General features: G+C 40.0%; 1 protein-coding gene and 1 long non-coding RNA gene across 2 annotated transcripts in view; one reads left to right on the forward strand and one right to left on the reverse strand.

Annotated features, from left to right (window-relative positions):
* Positions 1–8614: 8614 nt before the first annotated feature.
* On the reverse strand, positions 8615–19240 carry LOC131743739 (uncharacterized). The gene is made up of 3 exons (XR_009331911.2): positions 19015–19240; positions 13646–13784; positions 8615–8900 (listed from the first exon to the last, which is right to left on the reverse strand). It is a non-coding gene; the product is annotated as an uncharacterized lncRNA (long non-coding RNA).
* ZFHX4 (zinc finger homeobox 4) overlaps positions 17214–24446 on the forward strand; it is a 179612-nt gene continuing 172379 nt past the window's right edge. The window contains 1 exon segment of the mRNA XM_067017037.1: positions 17214–17589. The gene's annotated coding sequence lies outside the window, so the exon portion shown is untranslated.

Genomic DNA, 24446 nt, shown 5'->3' on the forward strand with positions numbered 1-24446 from the left:
AGTTATTCCTAAAATAAAAGCATAAAATGAATATCAGGGGTAAATTTTATTTATTTCTGTATTTTTATGGGTAAAAATAATGTTTACAATGTTAGGTCCCAGATAAATATACTTGCTTTTCTAATAACATTTCTTATATTTGATTTTAAGTGAAAACTATCAAAGCTTGGCTGTTTTACCTAACTTCAGAATTATGTGTTGATATATATCTAACACCAAACAATAAAAACATCTGTGACAATAAAAGCATGGAACAGTTGTGGAATTGTTTAATTTAGGAGAAAATGGCTATGTTTGATAATCACGTGTCCATGAAAGGATTTCTCCTCTTTGTCGAGAAACTTTTATATTTTGCAATTTTTTTTTTTCTTAAAGGAACCAACTTATGATGTGTAAGGGATTTTTAAAAAGGTATTCTGAAATACATGTTTTGGATTTAGCTCACTCATTCAGGATGAAAGCTTTGTCACATAGGCCACCTGTTTTGCTTGGGCTTAAATTATGTAAAAATACAGCATCTTAAAGCAGGCACAGCCTTACTTGTTGTACCCAAACACGATAACACGCTTAAAATTCAAGAAGAGTTCTATGTAGGTTGTATGTCTCAGTCACCTAATCTCCTTCCACATATCTGTTCATGTTGACAGACTATGTCATAATACATCAACAGAGAGATCAGCACAGAAGAACAAAATTTCATTGCCTGACAGCAAGAGGAAAACTGATTTTCAGTATTAGATTAGTACAAATATACCATTACCTCACTTCCAATAAGTCTACTACCTTTACAAAATAAGGCGTCTGCTATAATCACAAGTATATGCAAAGGCAATTAGGTTCGTTTATTTCTTTGGTATCACCCTCTGACTGACAGCCTATTTTCATTTATCTTTTACAAGTTATTTTCTTTGTTGTATCTTGGAAACAACTTAGAGAATTGAAAAAAATACAATTTCTTCCTGAGACATGAAATATTACATATGTAAAAATATATATCTGCTAGATGTTTGGAGGACAATCTCTCCTAGACTAATCATGAGCAGACACCTTCTGGCCATTGAAATGGAAATGGGTATTTAAGCGTCTGAGAAAAGTTCGGTACCTTTTTCATATAACATCTTGCTCTGTTTGGATTTCAGGAGAAATTTACCAATACCTGTAATAAATAATGTCTTTTGCAGCCTAGGGCATCATCTGCCACTTAGGCTTTTAATTTTGCCCCTGTTTGAACACACTGCAGCATATGCACTTCTCTTTTGTCTATTATCCTAAAGTTGTGCTATTCCCAAATATTGACATCATCTACTCTTATCAGCATTAACTGCTCTGAAGCTTCCCAGACTCATGCTCGGCTCTATTTCTTCCTATTGATTATCTTCCTCACTCCAGCAGGTAGCTAGCCAGCGAGGCTGTCCTGAGAAATAGCTTCCAATGACTTTATACGCACAATTTACACGGAATTGTTTAAAGAAGATATTAGCCTCAATACAAATCAGTGAACCTCATTTAGTCAATACTGCACAATTCCGCTGTTGGCACCCTGTCACATGTTCGACTTTACAGTCAGCTGCTGCACCCAATCTGCACATTAGCCATAGTATTTAGTTTCATATTAAAATGAAGCTGGGTTTTTTCGCTTTTGCTTTTCTTTTTGAAATCTTTTCAGTATACTTTTTACATCACCTCACTGAGCCATGTGATAGTAATATATTTTGAAATACAAAAACCTGAGATTAAATGTTTGATTTTTGACAGTGTTCTTAAATATAATAAATTCAAAAGGAAATACTGTTAAGTTAAAATGGAGTGTTTTTCATTAAGTCCAATCAAATGGTAGACAACAAAGGATCTTTTATTTGAGAATATGAAGTGAAAATGAAAACCAGAAAACCTTTACTAAGAAAAGGTCCAGCTAAATTATGTTGGAAGGAGGTCTCCAGATTGAGCTTGGGTGTTTCTTTTGCTAAAAGTGAATTAAACTAAGATATGTTATGAAGAAATATTTTACAAAGAAGCAAAACTTAATGCTTTGTGGAGATGAAAATAAGGTCTAAGGACGGTTGACTTTGAAAATAATTCGAAAGAAAGATCACATATGAAAAAGATTGCCACAGCATCTGATCTTTTCTTATAATCATAACAGGGAAATGTTTGGGGGAAAGTAATGCTGCCATGGCAATGCTGTAAAATTCTAGAAGGGGTGTTTACATTTCAGAATTACCCCTCCTTAAACTACTGGTTTATGATAGCTAATGAGATGATATCCAAATGTTGAAAACGGGAAAATTCGAATGAAAATCTAAATGTGAAATATAATATAATGAAATAACTAAGCAACATAATACTACTCTGAACGTTTGTGCAAATATTGCAAAATGAACTGCAATACATTAAAATTCTTCAGTGGTTGTGTAATACATAAGTGAAGGTTTACATATAAAAGCTTTAGCTATCAAGAAAAAAGGATCTTTATATCATATTATCCTAAATTTTTTACTTGAAAACATCACTAACATCTTGGGGTGCATTCTGAAAAGTTGTCATTAAATCTATTTGCATATCTCTTTGTCAACTGAAGTTCAAGGTAAAATAGTGCATGTTGATCAAAATAGTCTATTTGTTATAAAATGCATTCTTTAGCTTTAGTGGGTGAGTGGTAGAAAGCTTTGGAGAATACGGATGGTAGAGAAAATAATAATTTCAGGTTTAAAGATTTTAGAGGACTGAATATTTTTTCTGTAAGTAAGAAGTAAGAGTTGAACACAATGACAATTTTAAATGAGTTGTAGTTATAATAGTAGATTTTGAAAATTAATACAGAAAAAAAATTTAAATAAAATTACATAACAAATTATTGTAAATATTTCAAAATTTTCTCTTTTTTTTGCTATAAAATGTTAAAGGTGATTTTGTATGACCTTTGCTTTCGTTTCCTTTCTCTTTAAATATCACTGGTACGGAGCTGGAGCCCTGAAGCCCAGGTAGAAAAGACACACTGAAAGATGGCCAGTCTATCCTGACTGTACATTTTTTCACACATTTATTGCAAACTGACACTCATATAACAGCTTTCTTTTTTTTTAATCACAAAGATTCAACAAAGAACAATTCCAGTATCGAGGGAAAATCATACCTCAGAAAAGAGAGAAATGCCATAACTGCATATTCAGGCTGCATAAACCAAGTATGGCAAAGATAATTGTGATATTTGTATGTGACAGCATTTTACTAGTTAAAGAAGTCAGTAATCAAATTTGAGAGTATTTAGGTGTAATTGTGTATATGTATGTATATATCATATATCACATGCAATGCACAAATGTAAATTTCAGCCCCAAATGAAATGCACAAACATTTCATTTGTCTTTTTTCAGTTTAAAATATTCTTTGATGAATATGTATTTATATATTAAATATACCTCTACCAACTAAATTATGAGATTTCTTGCTAGTCCATATGTCCGATGATATTCTACTATTAAATAAGATTGTATACTTTATGTATTCACTTAAACACAAGAACATTCTGAATGAAGCAAACGTAAGCACAAGCAATGCACACAAATTAAGATACGTTTTTAAACTTACAGCAACAAAATAGTCTGATAAACATTTCAGGTAAATAAAGACATGGTAGTTTTTCCCAAAAAATTATCTAAATTAACTCTAATGCTTTAAATGTAAGTGAATGCTGTTTTCAAATTACATCAAAACATAAAATTCTCAATGATTCTCCATAGTAACTTTCACAAGAAACTAATTTTTAAATAGCTTTGATTAAATTCCTAAAATATAAAGGAAAATTATTTTTATTTTCTGTTTATTAAGACCCATCTATAGAGGAAAACATGATTCCAGATCTATAATCTTTATAAACATTATGAATGTTCATATTTATGATGCATATTAAAGATTAATGTTTAAGATCTATAGTGGCCGCCTATACAGATTACCAAGATGATGGCAAAAATCATGCATATCATTTCACTAAATTAGTTTTAGTAGCTTAAATGTGCTATAGTGAGTCCAGCTATTTCAAATAAATCTTCTTTTCTATAAATATTCTGACTAGTATAACCTAGTCAAAAAGGATATTTTACACCAAAAATTAACTTTAAAAAATAATATTGAATTCTATGGGATACTATCTTTTATAAAAGTATAAATTTATCTAAACTAAGCACACATACATACACACTCACATATACACACACAAATTTGGTCGGTTTTGTCATTAAACTGAAAATGAAGCCATTAAGGTGATTATTACATTGTCATCTATGCGACTATGTAGCTTTTAAAATATGTAAGCATTTCATTTAATCCTAATTTTACATATTTAACAATATATCGGTAACTATTGTCATTGATTTTTATAAAGGGTAAATATTTTAAAATATCAACTAACACATGTATCTATTCAAATTCTAAGACAATTTCATTTGTCTAAGAATGTAAAATCAAACTAAATAGCTAATTGAGATATTTCATAATGTCTCCATTTTACAGAAAAATATGTATTAACAAAGTACAGTATTTAAGGAAATTAATGTTAGCCTTCTTATACATAGAGAGTACATTTGTACACCTATTACTATCTATATAAGTATAGATAAATCATTATATATGTCTTGTCAATCTATATATTTTGTGCAGAGAAGAAAAGCATTCTCATAACCTAGAATAAAGCAATAAAGGAGTGTAGGTATGTGTGTATGTGTGTGTCTGCTTGTAGAGATGGAGGAAAAGAATTGATAGATTTACAGAGAGGTATTAAAGTAGAATACTTTAATGAATATGAAGGCATTATACTATATAGAGAAATATCATTGATAATTTTATCATTGATAATTTTTCTTCTCTCTCCTTCTTCCTCTACGTGAGTGTGTTCAGCTGCTAACAAGGAAATGAACATTTGAGATAAAAGGAAAAGATAACTGTATAGAAATTTCAAATGGGTATTTTGGTTAAAATTACTAAATTAGAATTTAAATTCAATTGGGTTTTCTTTTCTGAAACATGAAATAAGGAGCTTGTAAAATGGGCACGAGAATCACAACATATTTTGAAATATTTCTATTAAAATTTTCCCATCTAAATATTTGTATCATTAGTACCTTATAATATTACAAAATATTCTGAAGGAATGTATGAAAATAGCATGAAATAAACCTGAAGGGGTAATCTTTGTAGCATAAAGATCAAGATTCTAAGTAAAGACAAAGTTTCTTATCATTTGATTCAGCCATAACTGATTCAAACCTCCTAGTTTAATGATTTTTATGTATTTCTGCTTGTTGGTTTTTCAAATTTGTCATTGCTTCCGTATTCTAGGGCTGAAAAGGAAGTAATGTAGGGGGTAAGAAAAGAATTTACATAGCCACCTAATAGTTAATATCTTGACCACCTTAAGATTATGCATGTAAATAGTTATAATCCCAGTAATTCCAATGCTACAGCATCCAGGGGATGCTATTAGATACCTTCAACAGATAGATGTCCTCAATGATACTTCATAGCAAGTATCATTTACTAGTACCTGACTACCTAGACTCCTGAGGCTTTTAGTCTAAGAACACATTTCTAGATAAAAAGAACCCAATTTAACTATAAGGGTAACAATGATGTTTGTCATGAAGTTGACAAAAAGTGGTAGACAAAAAGTCACCTGTAACTCCCAAGTGGACATATTCATTCCCTAATTCCTAGATAATTAACGAGGATAAAACTATACCATGATCACCTCTTTTCAAGATGGTAAATTAATGATATAAACTAATGATACAGTGGAATCAAAGTGAGTTATGGGGGTAGGGGAGGATACGGGGGATGGAGAGAGAAATACCTTTTTTCTTGGCTCCACAAAGGGTTGAGGGCCTAATTATTTTTAAGTATAATCCAACCAACCTCTTCTCATGCTTAGCTGCACTGAGTGACACTATTTGTGATGCCCAGTGTGCTGAAACTGAGCATGTTGCTGTCAGTTTAAAAATGACTATAATAAAAGTGACCATGAAGATGGATCTTGTGATTTTGCGTTTCTAATCAGTCATCTGTGAAGAACACTTTTGCTTTGATTCAGCAGACTGGTGACAGCCATGATTGATAGTGCACAAGGATGAAAAAAGGTTATTAACTGTCTTCCTATTAAGCTCAATGTTTTACCCCTCTAGGTGCATCTCATACTTTAAGTTAAAATACTTACTCAGGTAAGGTCAAGAATGAACTCTATGGAGACGGTATCCATTCTGCTGAAAATGAGCAAGGCATTCTTACATAGATTTTTTTTTTAAATTTAGCACTTAGACTACATTTAATTCCACCATCTTATTCATTAGCTAAAAAGAGAAATTCCCTCCTTCCAACAGCATTCTATGGTGAAAACACTAAATGTACGGAAAATAGCTTTAAATGTAAAGATCTGAACGTGGAGCTGACTAGCAACATGTGTGTGGTATGTATGTAAATCTGTGTTTAAACAGATGGTCACATATGTATAATCTGAGGGTATTTTTAAGGGTAGACACTAAATTGATTTATGATTACAAAATAAATATCTGCATAATATATGCAAAAATTGTTTAATTTTAGATAATCTATACATAGCAGAGAAAAAATAATCATTTCTAAGAAACTCAAAGGATCTAATAGAATATCTAGATATTTGTTTTCATTTAAATGTAATATATTAATTTATGAACTTCATCTTATTTTAATTTTTAAAATTAGAAATATTACATATAGAAAAACAGTTGAATGACAGTATCTGTTCACATCTTTGACTAGCATACAGACGCACAGCCGTACACAGGTCGTATTATAGAACCGAAGGTATTCCACTAACTGAGGATGTACCATTCATTAAATGAAATAATAAAATTTTTAATGTTATCATATTTCCTGTATTCCTTTATTCTTACTGAAGCCAAAATGTACTGAAAGATTTTTGCACACTTTATTTAACTTCTCTTTAAAAACAGTTTAAATTTACAAGTTGGTTTCTGGGAGATAACGAATTAAAGATATGCATTTTAATGTAAAATTGTGGTATTATGTTTCTTCCTACATTTCCCACTGTAAACACTCAGTACGTGGCAAATGTGATATGAACTAGGCAAAAATATTAAAGGATGTCAATAACTTGGCACTGAAATAACCATTTAAACTATAACCAAATTTCAGTTCTGTGTGCTTGGCGGTTCTTCACTGAACAACTCTGCAGAGTGGCACAGAATAAGAAAATGTTACCAGCATGTTATTAGAGTTTCGGTACAGGGAATATCATACTATGTCCAAATGTTTTCTCTAATATATCATGACCTGTTTCTCCAATATCAGTTATTATACCCGTTTGGGGTCTGTAATAAATTATATTTTGAAAATGCACTGTTTTAATATTAGGATCCATCAACAATGAAATATAGAGAAAGTAAGGAAATGAAGTTCAAGATTTCATTGAATTTTTCTCTAGAGCCACAAAAATTGGCTCTCTGTCCTACTTGCTTAATATTACAATTGCTGTTTTAAGAAACCTTTCCAATTCTCTAGGATTTTGTGCATGCCAAGGATAATTTAAATACACACTGAGAGCCTAAAAATGTTAAAATGTTAGATCAATATGAAAGCTGTTTACTTAGTGAATTGTGTTTATGTGAAGTGGACTTAAGGGTAGATTTTAGAATTCATACAAGATTTCCTCAATACAACACATTAACTTCAATATTAAATGGATTTCTCTCTCTGTCTTTTCCAAGTTCAACAGACAAATGCATGTTTTGAAATTTAGAAATCAACGATGAGATAAGTGATAGAGGGGTTTATATGATCAATGATAACATATTATACAATTGTTTGTCAAAATTTTCACAGTGGAATTATAATGGAGAAATAACACGTTGTGTTTCTCAAAAACATTGTGTGCTTTTAAAATCACAAACGAAAAATGCAGTTTCTATCTATTTCATGTTCATTAACAAGATGTTCTAAAATATTAGTGAAAGTCCTGTCTTCTTCCATCTGCCTACTTGGGAGTTTCTTAAGGAAAAGGAGGAAATACAAAGGCTGGGTAGGCCCAAGAGGGACACACCGATTTCCCAGTTACACATTTCCTAGTCTTCTCTGTTTCTTCTCTAGAGAATCAAGATCTAGAACACACATTACACGCAGCACACATTTTAGGAAAGAACAAGGCAAAGGCAGTTTCAGGTAAAGTTTAGGTCATTTCCAAAGCAATTAGCATGGCTGAAAGTGATGTTGAGCTTTTGTAGAATCCAACACTTAGCAGACAGTAAAAGTTAAAAGTGCCACAGTTTCTTGTATCCTTTTGGAACTCCAGAACTGAATGTTTCATTAATTTTGTTCAAGCAAGTGACAGAACTGGTGAAGAAAAGCCCCACACCTTTGTGCAAACCCCTTAAATTTGGTTCTGAGGCTACTGTGATTTGGTTTCATGGAATACTGGGGCACAAGGCATCTTTCGTTTACAATACCTAGGGCTTTGATTACTTTAGCTTGAAAGTCTCTTCTGAAGCCCTTCCAATGGTACTTGCATCCCTTCTCCTTCTTTTTCTCCCCTCCTCCTCCTCCTCCTCCTCCTCCAGACCTACGAGGGGACACAGGGTAGGGGTATGAACTGGGTGGTGCACATCTGTGTAGCCGGACCGTGGAGGCTGACAGCTGCTGTCCACTCCCAGACTGTGTACCTGAGCGTAGAGGCCACTCTGCTCTTCTGCCCAGCCCACTCCAGCCTGCAGTGTTGCTGCTGTCACACCAGCCGGTGATCTGATAGGCTTGTCGGGTTGCCATGGTGTTGACTTCTTGCCTCTGAGGAGCTGCCCAATGACTGGAGGTCTGGGATTAAAGCGGGAAGAGGCAGCGGCCGCAGCGAATTTCAGCGGCAGCTGCAGCAGCAAGAAACAAGAAGCGAGAGGACGAGGTCTTTAGACTGAGCTCCGCTCGCAGCCAGGGCTGCCGGGGAGGGAAGGAGAGGAAAGGGGGGAAGTTTGGAAGGATGACCACTCGAAGCCAGAAGATGCAAGTGAGGAGTTTGAGACCCGCTCAGGAATAACTCATAAGCAATCTGCACGCGCTGAGAGGCAAAATCGTCCAGAATTCGTTATTATTCACTTAAGATATTACCCGGGCTGGGGGTGGGACTGGGGTGTTAAAAGAGACTTAAGTGGGTGATATACCGCCTCCCCAAACCCCCTCCCTTCATTTGGGCAACGAAGTAATTTGACAAATAAAGAGGGGCTATAAAGAGAACTTTAAATCTGGATAGCTAACTTATTCCGAGAAGAGAAAGTGCAACTAGACGGCAACCGAGTAAATGAAAATAGTTGCCGGGGAGCACGGCCGGCGGGGGCGATGCGGGCTGGTGGGGGCGGGGAGGGGGAGGTGCGGAGAGTGCGTGGGTCTCACAACCCCGGACCGGAACCGTAAACTAGGCAATGAAAGGGAAAGAAACCGCTTCTGTTATAAATTAGTAGGTAGGTGAAGGTTACGCAAAGAAGAAAAGGGAAAGTAAAGCTGTTAAAAGAATAGAATAAAACCCCTGTGAGTTGAACTCGCAATCCCCCCCCCCCGCCTGCCCCCCCATCCCGGCTCTCCAATCCAAGGGGGAGGAGGAGGAGGAGAAAGAGAGTGCATTCTGGTGTGATGAGAACTCTCTGGAATGTCTGGAGGAGAGGATAGGAGCGCGAGGGTAAGAAGACCCGGGTGCTAAATAAATGGCGTGAGAGAGAAACGGGGGAGGGGCGGGGTAGGAAGGAAATATTCGGCGATTCACCGGAGGGACTTGGAGATGCAGAAGAGTGAGATTCCAGTAGAAGGAAAAGAAGTGCAGAAGTTCAGACCTGTAGCGTAAAGGAAGGAGGGAACGACTAGAGTCAGTAAGAGAGAAGGCGGAAAAAGGTGTGTGCTGCTGAGGGAGGGCGTGGGAAGGCACCCGCTGTCAGCTGGAGGGAGCGACTGCTAGGACAGAGGGCAGAGAAGGGCAGAGAATTGTACGGACTCTGGCGGTGGCGCGAGCACCGCGGGGCAGCACCGGCGAGTTGGAACCAGGTGCCGTGCAGCCCGCGCCCCGACTCGGAGCGACGCAGGGACTTTTCTGGCAAGAGGAAGAGCTGCTCGTTCACCCTGACGGAGTCACGATTCACCGCGAGTCCCAAACACACGCCTCACTAACTACTTTACAGCCTCTCTCATTGATTTTCTTTAACAAATAAACAGAATACCCGTCACAGCAACACTTCCTCTTGCTGCAGCTAGCTAGAATGCCAGAAGCTCTCTGATGGTTTCATTTCTCCGGATAGCAGTTTTTATATCTCTAAATAAATTGTTTTCCTTCACTTAAAGGATCAAATGTGTGATTCCATTCAATTTTGGGGAGACCAGTCCTCGCCGCCCCCCCTTCTTTAATTTGGAAATCACCTTTTAGAATAAGGAGAAAGACAGGTTCAGACACAAGTTTGCAGACCCGGTAGGGCTCACTGACATTTGCATATTAATTTTTGCTAATAAGAAGTAACTCAGTTTGGAAGGAAAACGCCGGTAAAGAAATTGATTCCCTTGGAACTGCAGGGAAATTAAGACTAGTCCGAGAGCCACACCTAAGCTACTCCCCTTGAGTTGTCTCTTAAAAATATTGCCTTTAAAACTAAAGTATTTATTTTAAAGTGGCCCCCTTCAAGAGCGGTTCTGCTCGAGGTTCTTCCATACATGTCAAAGGATTGTTGAATTATTCATTATTGTAATTACTATCATCATTGTCATTATCCTTTTCCATGTGGAAATAATTTTATTATCGTAATTTGATATCTGAAGAATTTCCTGTTAGTCGTTTGATAATCACTTTTTTCTGCTGAAAAGAAAAGTTTTGTTTATAAATGAGATAGGGAAAATGTTTTAAATGCTTTGATGTTTGCTATAGATTTCCGTTTATCTAATCGATCGGAATGCCAATAAAATCGATTAAAGGTTTAGTGTTTTACAAACAACCATTTTGTGCTTTTTGATTTTACGTTCAGAATGATTTTAATAAAACTAACGCTTTCCTTTAACATTCTCCCTTATTAAAAAAACCAAATCTTTATCGTTTTTTCTTTTATTATTAGAAATTGCCACTTAAAGTTCTAATAGGAAAATAAAAAATATATATATAAGCAATGGCCGCAATGGTTTAAATTCCATCCTCTTGTTGCTCAAGTTATTTAAATAAAGCCCTTTAAAATCTCGGTGAATTATATGCGATCATTCAGTGATTGCGGAATATTAAATTAAACTTAGATAAATCCGCATTGAAGGAGGCAGCACCCAATCCTGAATTTATTTCCCATTTTCTCTAACAACATCACTGTGCTCCTCTCTTTGCAATGACAATGTGCCAAATCTGGGCATTTTGAAAACATTTTCCATATGCTTTAACAGGGGACTGATAGACAAAGAAGAAAAGGAGATGATCTTTTTGCTCTGAGGTATATTTTCCTTAACCTTTTTCTGTTAGACTTTCACTGATAATTATTTTAAAGCAAAAGTTTGAAAATCATTTAATTCTTTTTTTTTTTTTTTTTTGCTTTCACCTTTTTTTTCCTATCTTGTAATTTATATTCCTGAAATGGAATTTTGGTGACAATATAATGTAAAGCTATCATTTCTGTACCTTGGCAAACAACATTTGTTTCAAAATCTTGATTCATCTAGCTTGCTAGCTGCCTGTTGTAATTAAAGATGGATTTAATTATACATTTTGTAACTTAGATCAGATGGGCTGTTTGTTTGCTGTAGGATTTAATGGTGCTTTTGTGTCTAATATTTAGGGATGTTACATACAGAGGTGATGGCTTTTCTTCAACTATAAAGATCTGGAGGTTTTTTTTTTTTTTTTTGTCTTGGAAATGTGGATGTTTGGATGAATATAATGTCCTGTTTTAAAATAATTCTATTTAGTGGCTGGAGTTAATATATTGTCTCTACAGCATTTCATTGACTAAATGTAGATGTTTTAGGTTTAAAAAGATCACAACTGTATCTTCTATTCAATGAAATCAGTTATTCTTTATTTTGTTTTTCCTCACTTGTCTATCTTTTCCCATCTGCATCGCTGTCTCTTAGAGCTCTTCCCCAGACGGAATGTAAAATTTTCGTTGGAAATTCTTGCTGGAAATATCTCCTTGTATTGTGAGAAGGGTGTGCTTGTGACCCTGGATGGAGTGAGTGTGCATGTGTATGGGGTGGGGGGCAGTGGTGGCCCTCATTAATTTGCATAAGAGCTGTAGAAGTGCTTATGAAGTTAGTGAAGTGCTATTGTTTGGGAAGAGACCTGCCTGATTTTGTTTATAAACACTGGGCTGGTTGCCTAGGGGGAAAGAAGGTCACAGCACTGTCTGAGCCCTGACCTCTGAAAGGTCAGAGGGCGTCTGACTTTTTCTGTCTTTCCTTTCTTCCTCCCTTAATTCTTCCCTCCTCAGACCCTCTATACCTCAGACCCTCTATAACTCCTCTTCCCTCCCCATTCCTTACCTTACCTGTGTCTAACTGTACATAATGACCCCCTACACACACACACACACACACACACACACACACACACACACACACACAACCGGGTCAGAACCTCGGGGTGGGGGAGGTAAAACCGACTTACTTCGAAGTTAAAGCAAAAACTGGGCTTCAGTCTAGAAAGGTAGAAATATATGGGGATATGGAAGTACAGAGATAGAACCCGGGATCAGGAGGGGGTCATTTTTATGTTGGGGGAAAAAAAAAAAAAAGGAGACTACACAGGAGAGAAGAACCAGGTTGGGGGAGGGGAGGGAATAAGCGAACGATGGATTTCACTGCCCACAACACGTACATACACACTCAAAATACCTTTCGTCTTTGAATGTCATTTCATCTAGTTCACTCTCACCATCAAAGAGGGTGCCCATTCTGGATGTTAGGTCATATTTTAATTCTCCCCCCTCCCTTTTTTAATTCTCAAGAAAATATACTTTTTTTCATAGTAATGAGAAGTGGCTCTCCCACACTATTTCTTGAATTATTTCACTAGAAATATAATGCTTGTGACACTTTCCCCAATAAGCCCTGCACTTTCCGATTCACTGTCAACTTCATCGTCTCCCCCTTACATACATACATACTCCCCCCCACCACCACACACATACACAAAATAACAAGACCTTGGTATCAGGTTTAAGTGTGTTTTGGAAAGGAGTTGCTGAGTTAAACAAAATGTTAGTTAACAGACTGCCTTTGTTAAATAGCCCCCGGGAGGAGGAGACCCAACAAAAAGAGGGAAAGAGGAGGGGGGCTGAGGATCTGAAAGTGTCTGTGGTGACATAAAGGGTTCCTAACGCTGAAATCACTTGTAATACCTCGTTTCAAACTGAGCTCATCTATAGACCCCGGAAGCGCGGTCAAAAGACTGGGAACCTTTTCCCCTTGGGCTGGGGCTAGTCTTGAGCTGGAGGGAAGCAGGGGAGAGGGAGGTGGGGTATTTATTAGTGACTCAGCGAGGGCAGGGCGGGGGAAGGGGGGAACATACAGCTCAAGACTCATTAAACCGATTGTAAAGCCCAGAGTGTCCACCGCAGAGATTTGGGAAATAAAATACGCCAAGGAAAAGTCTGGGAGTGAAAATTACCTTTTGTCTCAATGTTAATTACTCCTTGCTTCCAACTCAACACCTAACCACCTGGTAGCCCTTTCAGGTCCTTCCCCAACTCGGCGCCGGGTGTCAGGATCCGAGTGCTCTGCAGTGGGCTTGGCTCGGCGGGGCAGCCCTGGAAAGTGCAGAAGAGGGTCTAGGGAAAGTTCTGGGTGCGGCGGGGAAACCTCTGCTCGTTTCACTTTGAAATTAAAAGTAGACAAACGTTCAGCGAAGGCGGCGGTGGGTTCGCGCAGAGTTTAGGGACAGCGGCATGGGGGGGCGGGGGTGTTGTGTGGGGTCAAAGGTTGACGGCGAGGAGTCCGCAGAGACCTGAGAGGAGCAGCTGGGTTTCCCGAAGCCAGGGGCCGAGGAGGAGGGCGCCAGGGGCCGCGGGGCAGCAGCGCAGCCGGGTCGAGCCGGGCGGATCGCGCCCGCGCCCCGGAGCAGCCCGCGGGCTGGGCTCGAGCTCGCTCCCCTCGACGCGCCCCTGCCCGCGGCGCGGCGCTCCGCGCCTCCGGGCCCACCCCTCGCAGACCTGCGGCCGCCGCTCCCAGCTCCCCTTCGCGCGCTGACGCGCTCCAAGGCCGAGCCCTGGAGGAAACTCTTGACTCTGTGCTAGTTCCTCTCTGCCCCTTCCTCTCAGCCCATTAACCCCCGACCCTCATCCCAGCTTCTCTTCTTAGGAAGGAGGTGAAAGAGGACGAGGAAGAGATGATTCAAAAGAAAACACACACACATACACACACACAAACGCTAGAAGAGAAATACTCGCTTGCAGAAGGGATTGCAAAAGTGGGCGCCCCTCTTACAAATCCTCCTTCCTTTTGTTTTCTTACTTAGAATTCGATAACTCCCCTCCCCAACACACACACACACACACACACACACACACACACACACACACACTCTACTACAGCTGTATTTTTCAGGAAAGAAGGGATGAGGGCATAGAGGAGAAATAGCCCCCAAATTTTTAAAATGGTTTTCCTGATTTGACGTTTGGTGTTTTGACATCAATGACATTAATATTATTGATGATGTTTCAGGGAGAAAAAAGGCAAAAGAAATAAAGGAAAACTTGAAAACGAAAAGATCATCATTTCCCTATTCTTCAGTGCCAGAAATAGACCCCTTTCTTCACCTGAGCCTGAAACAGACTTATTGTTCTCAGGTGTTTCCTTCGTCATACGCATTTACCCGTCTGAAATCGCAGGAAATGGTTTTTCCATCAGTGAGCTTGTACATGGAGCCCTCTCCCGCAAAGGGCTTGATCTTTTCTGACTTGAACCTGAAAGTTTCTCTGCCTTCATTTCCCCTCACCCTCTTCCCCCTACACGCACCTCAAATTGTTTCTTAAAGCCAGAATTTTTGCTCTCTGGGGTGTTTTTCGGTAAACAGTAACGCTACATAAACGCCTTCTTCACTTGCAAGTTACAGAGAATTTAAATTTTACCCTCGTGGGCATGTATATTTCTTAAGGCACATGGATAAACCCCACTGAGGGGCAATCAGACACCACTAGCACACCGGTGATACAGTTGCTGTGTGTAAAGGTGGGGCTGTAAAGACAGTAACTCAAAAATTTTAGGAAGCTGTCCGCTTTGGTCAGATTTCTTCCCAAACAAGTTTGAAATGGAATGAAGTCTTTGGAGAAGTAGATAATTTTCTTTCTGTTAATGTTTAGTAGTCCTGGTTTCTAATACACTAGTACATGGTTTCTAAAACCCTAGATTCTTATGGTGGTGATTTGCTTTTTTCTCTTAATAAAGACCATATCTAGGGTTTATTCTCCACTCCAAGCCTCTGCACTTTCATTGTAACCTTAGCCAGCTGCTGTAGGCAACCAGCTTTCCTGATCAGGGCCTAGGTCTGCTCTTTTGAGGACTATGCTTTTATCCTCCCAGGTGTTTTGTTTGGTTTTTAATCCCATTTGCAGCAGTCTTAGGATTTTCCAAATGTTTCCTGATACGCTAGGTTTCAGGCCCAGAAGTGTGTGTGTTTGCAGGCTCTGTTGTTCCTAGTGCTTGTGCAGTAAACCTTTCTGTTGGTATTTGGTAGATTTGGTGCTTAAGGCCTAAGACAAGGTTTTGAAGCAGATCCTGGCCATCCAGAACTTCAAAGGCCTGTCAACTCAAAAGCAGCTGACGCCTCACCTGTCCAGGAAGCTGGACATTGAAAGTATTTCCTGTTTTTAGCTTGTTTGAGTTGTTACTCTCACCTTCTCTCTAGAATTCCTATTTTTGAAATATTGCATAGATGGTGTCTACTTGTGACCTGCAGTATAGCAGTGTATCAAGATGCTATCTTTGAGTAGCAGTGGAGATATATATATATATATATATATATATACACACACATACACACATACATACATACACATATATATAGTCTATATTCAGTATAGTCCATATTCAGTAGGGGGTATTTAAAAGTATGTCTATTCCTAGTTTTAGTTAATTATCTTTTAATGAAAGTGTCACTCATATTCACATCTGTAATATTGGAAAGAGATAATTAGATTTTCAAATGAGGATCAGCCACCTTAAATTTTGCACCAGAAAATACCAAGTATATTTCATTCTAATGAGATCTGTAGTGGGGTTTTAAAATTCATCATAATGTGCTTCAAGAAAGATAATTCAACACACTCGCAAGATGAAAGGTTTTCTTCCTAAGTCTTCTTAAAGCTATTACACTGAACTTATGCAATTCTGATAAAATATTCAAAAATATTACATAAGGGCTAGAACCGTACCCTCGCTATCACCCTCGCAACCATCCCTTATTCTCATTTGAAAGTTTACTTTGACTAAACTAACCGCTTCCATCTTCCACGCCCTGGGTTTTCTTTCCTGCGTGTACAAACGAAAGATACGTGTTCACATTGAGTGCCTACAGATCCAGAGTGCAATCCCTCCTTTGAAATAGGTTGGGCAGAGCGGTATTTGCACACAGCCAGGCACCCTTTATTTACATACATCTGCATATTTGCTCAGGACCCCGCATTTCGCCGTTAAAGTGCTTTCCTGTACGTAGCAGAATAAACTAAGCAGAGAAAACCTTTTCATTGCCCTCACTCCTCTTTCTGCTTAAAGCTCCCTAGTAAACAAATCTCTGGTCCGATAATAATTACTTTGCCTCATTAAAATAAAAACAAATTTTTTTCGAGTGGTTAAAGGTCACGTTTTGGGCGGCATTATGTTTTATTTTCTCCCCCTCCTTGCCCAGTGTGTGTGTGTGTGTGTGTGTGTGTGTGTGTGTGTGTGTGTGTGTGTGATGAAGTTTGGGAGTCGCGCGCGCAGGGGCGCGTGGGGTGCGAGCCCCGGAGGTCCTCATCCTCTGCCCTCTCCGTGGTCGCCGCGTCCCGGACTCCCGCCGCAGCGCTCCGAGCTTCGGAAGCCGCGAGGCTCCCGGGCTGCTCCGAGTCCGGGCTGCGCGTCATTTGCAGTCTGGGGAATGTTGATCACCTCACTAATTACACCTCTCTCTCCCCCCTCTCCCTCTCCCTCTCCCTCGCTCTCCTCTCTCATTCCCAGAGTGCATATCGGGAATAGACACACAAAGACATGCGCACTCAACTTAATCAGCCATTTTTTTAAACAGGGCTAAAACGATAATAATTAGCAGAATAAAGACATATCGGATTTTCATTTCCTTTCCTCCTTTTCCCAACCCCTTCACAACCAAACAGCGAGACCGCGGTCGGCACATGCTTTAACTCCTCCCGGACCCCCGAGGACCGCTCCATGCCCCCCACTTTCTGCTCCAGCGTTTTTATTTTCACCCAATAAAGTTCGAGGATTATTTTTTTTATTTTTTTATTTTTTTATTTTTTAATGAACCCTCTCGTTTTACTTGGATGTGATCAGCTGTAAGTAAAATAAAAGCAAAACAAAAAAGAGGCGAAGATCGAGTAGGAACTGCAGGGGAAATGGAAAGTAAGTTTTTTCTTTAACTTTTATTGAGTAGTTTGTGTTAAATTTAGGTCGAGTATCGATTATCTTTCCAGCCTGATCTTGCACAATCTTTGATATTTCGCTCCCTCTCTCTCCCTCTCCGCCTCTCTCCCTCTCAGCGCCTGGCTCGCTCGCTCCCGCTCGCTCTCTCACACATCCCCTCAGCCCGACCATCTCTTCCGCTCTGCCCCCCCTTTTCTATCTCTTTCCCCCTTTTTTGGCTCCAGGATTTGCTCCGCCGAGGGAGGAAGGGGGCACTGAAGGACCTGATTTTCCACTTTCTTTGGGGTGTGTGTGTGCGTGTGCGTTTTTCGGGATTTAACTTTTGGATTAAGTGGCGGATCATCCACGTTTGGCCGAGCAGTTTTCTCTCCTTTTGCCTGTCTTTTCGGGTTCTGTCTCCACCGCGAGCCCGGGGCTTTCTCGAGGCGCGGGGAAGCTGTCAGCTCCGTGACGGCGCGGACACTGCCAGGGGCCCCCGGTCGCCCCGCGCCCCCGCACCCCGGTCGGGATGACCCTTCCTTCGCACCCATCCTCCGAAAGTTTGGACGTTGGTCGGTGGGACTCGGAGCCCTTCTCTCCCTCTTCTCTCCCTGCTCCCCTCCCCTCCCATTCAGCCTCGGTTTTCTCCTCCTCTCACCACCCCTCTTCCCTCGCTCAAGTTCTACGAAGGGCGCGTAGCGCGCCGGAGCTGCGGAGGCCCGCGGCTCCGTGCGCGGTGGGCAGGGGCTTCCGAAAGGCTGGGGCGCGGGCCGGGGCTGGGGCTGCAGGTAGACGCCCGCCCGCCGGAGAGGGAGGCAGCGCGGGCGGCGCGGACCCGGGCGCCGGCGAACGCCAGACAGGTCCGTCAGTAGGCGGGATGGCCGGGCCTCGGGGCCGGGGACCCGGGAGGCGGCCGCAGCTCTCTCGGGGCGCTTTCGCTGCCGGGTGTGTCTTAGACCGGAGGAGAGCTGCCCGCGGCTCGGGGTCAAGAATCTTTTCCTTTCCTTTCGGCGAAGGGCAAGGGGTGTGTGTGTGTGTGTGTGTGTGTGTGTGTGTGTGTGTATTGGGGGGGGGCTGTGGCCGGTTGTGAGAACTGATTTATTCCCCGGCACCCCCCAAAGGGCTTCCAGGTCTACAAACGAACTTCACCTTCTTCGCCTCTCCCGGCATCAAGTGCGCCTTCCGGCCGGGAGCAGCTAAGGAAAGAGGGGGCTGGAATGCGTCGGGTCTCGCCTTCCTTCTACTTCTATCTCGTTCCCCCCTCCCCCCATCCTTTCTGCTCTTTTCTATCGGAAAAATAATAAAATTTCTCATGGAATTGTATAAAGTTTCTCTGCCGATGCCCAAGTTACAGAGGGCTCCCCACCCTGCCCCTCCCACCCCCAGTCCCGAAGACGGTGCACTGGTTTGTATTTCTTTTGTTACCTGTGATCCGGGCGGGGGGTTCCTTTCGGCCGCTCGGGTTGGGGTCCGGCCCAGAGACGAGGCTCCGGCGGGCGCCTTTGGACGCGACTCCTCACTTCGCGCGGTCCTGGTGAGGTCTTAGCTACCGTTCGGTGAGACACCCTCCTTGTAGGTACCAAAGGTTCAGATCGCGAACACGGACCCCCCCCCCACCCCGACCCCTACACACACATACACACTCACACTCAACACACAGACACACACGGTCTCCCTACTCCCCCCACCGCCGGCCCCCACCTTGCCTTTCCCCTCCCCCGTTCCAAAAAAAGCACACACACACAGCAACAACAACCCCCCCAGACCAAACAAAAACCCAAAGACAAGTTCACTGGCGGAAGATGGTGGATTGACACTGACTCAGAGAGGCAGGTTCACCAGGAAATCTGGCGGTCCAGATTTCTGACAGTTGCATTTCCTCTCCTTGAGTCCTCCCCCCCCCTTTTTTTTATTAACTCTGTTCCATGTTTAATCAAGGATCATGTAGATGGCAAAAGGAGAGACAGAGAGAGAGGAGAGAGAGAGAGAGGAAGAGAGAGGAGAGAGAGACAAGAGACAGAAGGAGGGCTTTTTTTTTTTTTTTTTTTATTGTGTTCTCCTGGATTTTCAGTGGCTTGATCCCTATAAACGTGGAGTGGTTAAAGCTCATATGTAGTATTATATTTTTAGTTGGGTGAATGGATGGAAGAGTCAGGGAGAGGCTGCGGCTGCCGCTGCCTTTTCGGATGTTGCTTAGATTAAGGCTGAGACTTGGCTGCGATTGGGACGCGACAGTGACACGGGCATCGATCGCTTCCATTGAGAGCAATGCAAAAACACAGCCCGGGTATGTAACACTCTCGGTGCCATCAACACTTGTTTTACTTTATATTTACTGGCAAAACTGACAGAGCAAGCTCAGACTTTCTCTCTTTCTTTCTTTTTTCCCTCTTTTTTCTAACTGAAGAATAAAAACAATTGTGTCTAGAAGTTGTTGGAAAGGATGGTTTAAATACAACAGAAAGGAGGGATTGGGATTATTTCACAGTCTCTGTGACTGATTGTGTTTTAGAGTTTTTCTTCTGCACGGAGGAGCATATTAAAGAAAACGAAGGTTTTCTTTTTTCCTTCCTCTTCTTAAAAAAAAAAAAAATCCTTAAGGGAATATTTGATAGTTTTCAACGTTTGCGGTTTCAATCAGCAGGAAGGCACACAAAAATAAAAGATGGCTAGCCAGCTGTTTTAACCTCTTGCACCTGGCTTCAGTGTGGGGCTCATAAGGTTTATACAGCTATTAAAAAAAAACCTGTTCTAATATTTATGGCATAAACTGGGGAGAGAGTATCACTGTGTATTTATTCAGTAGCTGGTTGCTTTTGGATTTTGAAAAGTAAACTCATATTTGTTTTCATTTTTATGTCAATGAAGATAGAGTCAATGAAATATGGGGGAAATATCATAAATCTGAAAAGTGAGATGTACCTAAGGAACAAAGAAAGGTCAGGTAAACCAGCTGTGTAAGTCAAAGCAATAGCACCCAATTGTGGGGTAGGCAGGGAGAGTGGGCTCTGGATCTAGGAAGTGAAAGTTGCCACTTAAAGTTAAAAATGAAGGAAACACGCTCAGCTTTATTGTAATCTTTTGCAGTTTTTAGCAGATGAGCCCAGATCTGCCCATTAATTTTGAGCTAGTTGGATTATTTTAAAAGATGCTGTCCCAGCAAAGGAAAACATAAAGGAGGCTGAGAAAATCGCTGTTTAATATTGCAGAATTTACTGCTTCCATTCTGACCATGAGCCTAAATTTACACAATGAAATTTGATTATCTCTAATAACAATATTAGATCCTGCACTGGATGGATGAGAATTGAGGTGGTTTTGTTGATTGCAAGGGTTTAATGTTGCATTTCAGAATCTGATGTGGTTTGGCCTCCCTTCCATTAACTGGAAAACCCCTGAGGTTTTACAATTATTTCTTAAAGATAATACATTTAAGATTGCATTGGTAGGCTGAAGAAAAGTCATAAAGGCAAGAAGGGAAGCCCTTAATAACTCTTGAGATTCAGACATGTTCAGCAGTTAGATTGGCTCTGACTTCACCAAGGGTCGACGATGTGTCATTTCCACGAAGCCAAATTGCCCTCTGCCTATATGATATTAATGTGCAAATCAATATTTCAGGGATTAAATTTCCCTTCTTCATTTTTTATGGTTTCTACCTCAATAAGTCTCAAGTCTATTAAAAGAGGCTGGATGATTTAAAATCTTTCACTGCAGAATGGCTTGTCGTTGTAGTCTTGTTTCACAGACCATTTTAGGATTTTTGTTATAAAGACCAAGGGCATCCTAAAGAAGTTGTGAGGCAATGTAGAGCCAGGCTCCACAGCATAAAGCCCTTGTTCGATTAAGAGCTAAGAGGTGTTGGAAATATATATATGTTTATGTAATATAGAGAGATATACACACACATACATTCTGCTGCTTTAAAAATATTATGTTAATCACCTATTGATTTATTTCAAAATCAATTGAAGTTCCTTTCTTATTAGTGATTTGTTCAGCATTCTTGAAGACTGTGTTCATTTTCTTAAAGAGTATGCATGAATTAGCTTGGTGTGAAAGTATTTGGAAGGGATTTTCATCTAGCACTATTTTCCCCAAGAAATATTTCCAGTAACCATTGTAATAACCAAGTATTGTCATTGCATTGTTGTCATGTGGCTATCATCGCATTTTGGAGCTGAGTGATTTAGCTGATATCTGTTCATAGAGGCCTTCTTCCATTCGCTTAACATTTATTCGTAACACTTAGTAGGCGCAACGTTTCTTTAACCCTCTTGGAGAAACACAATTGTAAAAGAAAATATGTGATTTGATGGGAAATAATACAAAGCAGAAATTTGGGAGGTCAAAATAAAAGATTGTGACTTTATCACATAATCTTGGGAAGGCCTACTGTCTATCATTTGGGGGTGTTTTATAGTCTAAAACCATCTGGACCAAGTTCCGCGCAGCTGCACGAATTTCATATGTGATAGAACATTTTTTCCATTCAGTGTGAAATGTTCCTTCCTAAAACACGTACACCAGACTCGCTTAATTTAGTCTGTTAAAAGAAATGCACATGAAAAAGGACAAAAGGCTCTTTAATCTCTGCAAGCTGTTTGTTTTTCTTCAAGATTCCTGTCTGTTTGGGTTTGAAAAGTCATGTTTATTGAGGAGATGATTCTGAGGTGTGACATTAAAATAATATATGATTTTTGGACTGGTGGCCATGCTCCTGCTTCATTTGCAGAACTACTTTTTATGCCTGTCAAAACACAGAGTTAATCTATCCTTATTTACAATTAATCTCAATAAAATTAATCTTAACTATGCTTTATTCAGTGGCTTAAAATATCTAATTATATTCAATTAACTGCTGTCATAGTAATTAACATTGCTTAATTGCCTCTGCATATATTTATATAAAGCTCATTAGGTGCTGCTGGTTCTTTTTTCCTTTTCTACTTGCTGTTTTTGCTGTTGTCAAATCATTTTCATCTCCCAACGTTCAACAGTGTCAGTGACAGCAAACTCTTCCTTAGCATTTTTCTTGAAATGAGTGTTATTACTTACCTATGAGAAGATACTAGTTATGAGTCTTTAAAGATGAATCCACCCCCACCCCTTCCCTTTTCTCTTATCCCTGGTCCCTAGCACATTCACAAAATATTTTCTGTCATTGTTGCTAGAAATATGAGAAGCCAGGTTAAGCTTTGTGTTTATAAATGAGGAGCCTTTCTGTGTCTGCCTAGGGGCTGTACCCACAGGCAGAGTTTCTTTTTTTCTTCCTCTCAAACCATTCTAAGGGTTAAAGACTTTGCCAAGGTTCAAACTGAAAAGCGCCCAGGGAAAGTGCATGTGAATATGTACAAGTTTCATGTAATTAGTGCTTAATTATATTAACATATGCAAATTGTCAACTTAGAAGCTTGTTGAGCTGGCAAAGATCAGCTAGGCACAATTGCTGTATTGTTCTGAAACAATAATGGATTTCAAGTTGGACTGTGGAAACACATAACTAGCTATCTAATTTAACTCATACCATGGTGAAATTTCATTAGTCTCCATGGAGACTGGTTTAATTGTGCTGACTAATGTTCTGGGCTGCAGAATGTCCTAAAAAGAAAGCGTTGTTTGCCTAATCCACCTTACAATGACACTTGTTTGTACATGTTTCCCTTGTGTGAGAATTTACATATGCAAATAAATAGTTTCTCTGCCCCATTTGTCATGGCTGTTCATTACCCATGAAGAGGACATTGTTGCTAGGCTGTGACTGAGTCTCCCAAGATGGGATAGTGTCAACCAGTCCAGCTACATTCTTTCATAATTTGTTTCTGATTAATAGACCAGAGTGAGACTCCGCGTCTTTGGGCGTCTGCAAAGGAAAGGTCAGTTGTGTCACAGAAAAGAGTTTCTGCTGTAACTGAAGGACTTTTTCTTGCTATGATTCTTCTCCTTTTCCCGCTCATTGGTTCACATAATCATATTTAAAATAATGTATTCTTGTTCTAAGAATGCCTCTACTAATAATCTCTAGTTTCCTAAAGCAGAAAGATAGGAGAAGAAAGGAAATTCTGTTATTGGAATATTAATCCTGTTTTTGACAGAAAGGTAAACTGATATAATTGCTTTTCAGTTGAAGGAATGGGGGTTTATACAAGTGTGAAAGCATCGGAAAAGGATTAGCATTTTTTTGCATAATGAAAAGCTCTGTTGAATAGGGTTCTGAATGGCTGACTGAATGACCGAGATGAAAGGAAGATGAAAATGCAGGCTCCTCTTTCTTTATGTCTATGCTCTGCTCGCTCTAAAGTTATGTTTGTCCAAGACTTGAGAAAACAAGCAGGGGCTCAGATTTCAGCAACTTTCTAAGATGCCCTGAGTTTACATCATCACCGGGAAGTAATATGTATGACAATAGTGCAGCTAGAGGACGATAAACAGAGGTTTGTATATAGAAGAGTTTTCAGCAACATGCTAGGCTAGCCAAATATTGACTATTGGGTATCAAGAATTCCCAGCACTTTGCTGGCAAAAAACAGTTATTTCAGAAGAGGCCAGTAGTATGGTGTGGATATCTCATGTAGTTAATGATGGAATATATGGTGCTCCCTCCCCCGTCCCCTACCCTATGGGCTATAAATAGTTGTCTCAGTTGGTAGAACACTTCACTTGGGAAAGAGTCGTGTATTCTGATTTTTTGGCAATGCTAAGTGTTTTAAGTGGCCTATCAGCTTTTCAGGCTGGGAGGGGCTGGTGGAAGAGGATACTGAGTTATTTTCTTAGGATTTAATTCATCGTCGTGTTGCTTTGTAGGAGTATTGTGTATTTCATTTAGAGATAAGTCTTTCTGAAAGTGTCTAAGTGCT

The sequence above is a fragment of the Kogia breviceps genome, chromosome 17 (genome assembly GCF_026419965.1).
Source record: "Kogia breviceps isolate mKogBre1 chromosome 17, mKogBre1 haplotype 1, whole genome shotgun sequence".
In the NCBI taxonomy this organism is placed as follows: Eukaryota; Metazoa; Chordata; class Mammalia; order Artiodactyla; family Physeteridae; genus Kogia; species Kogia breviceps.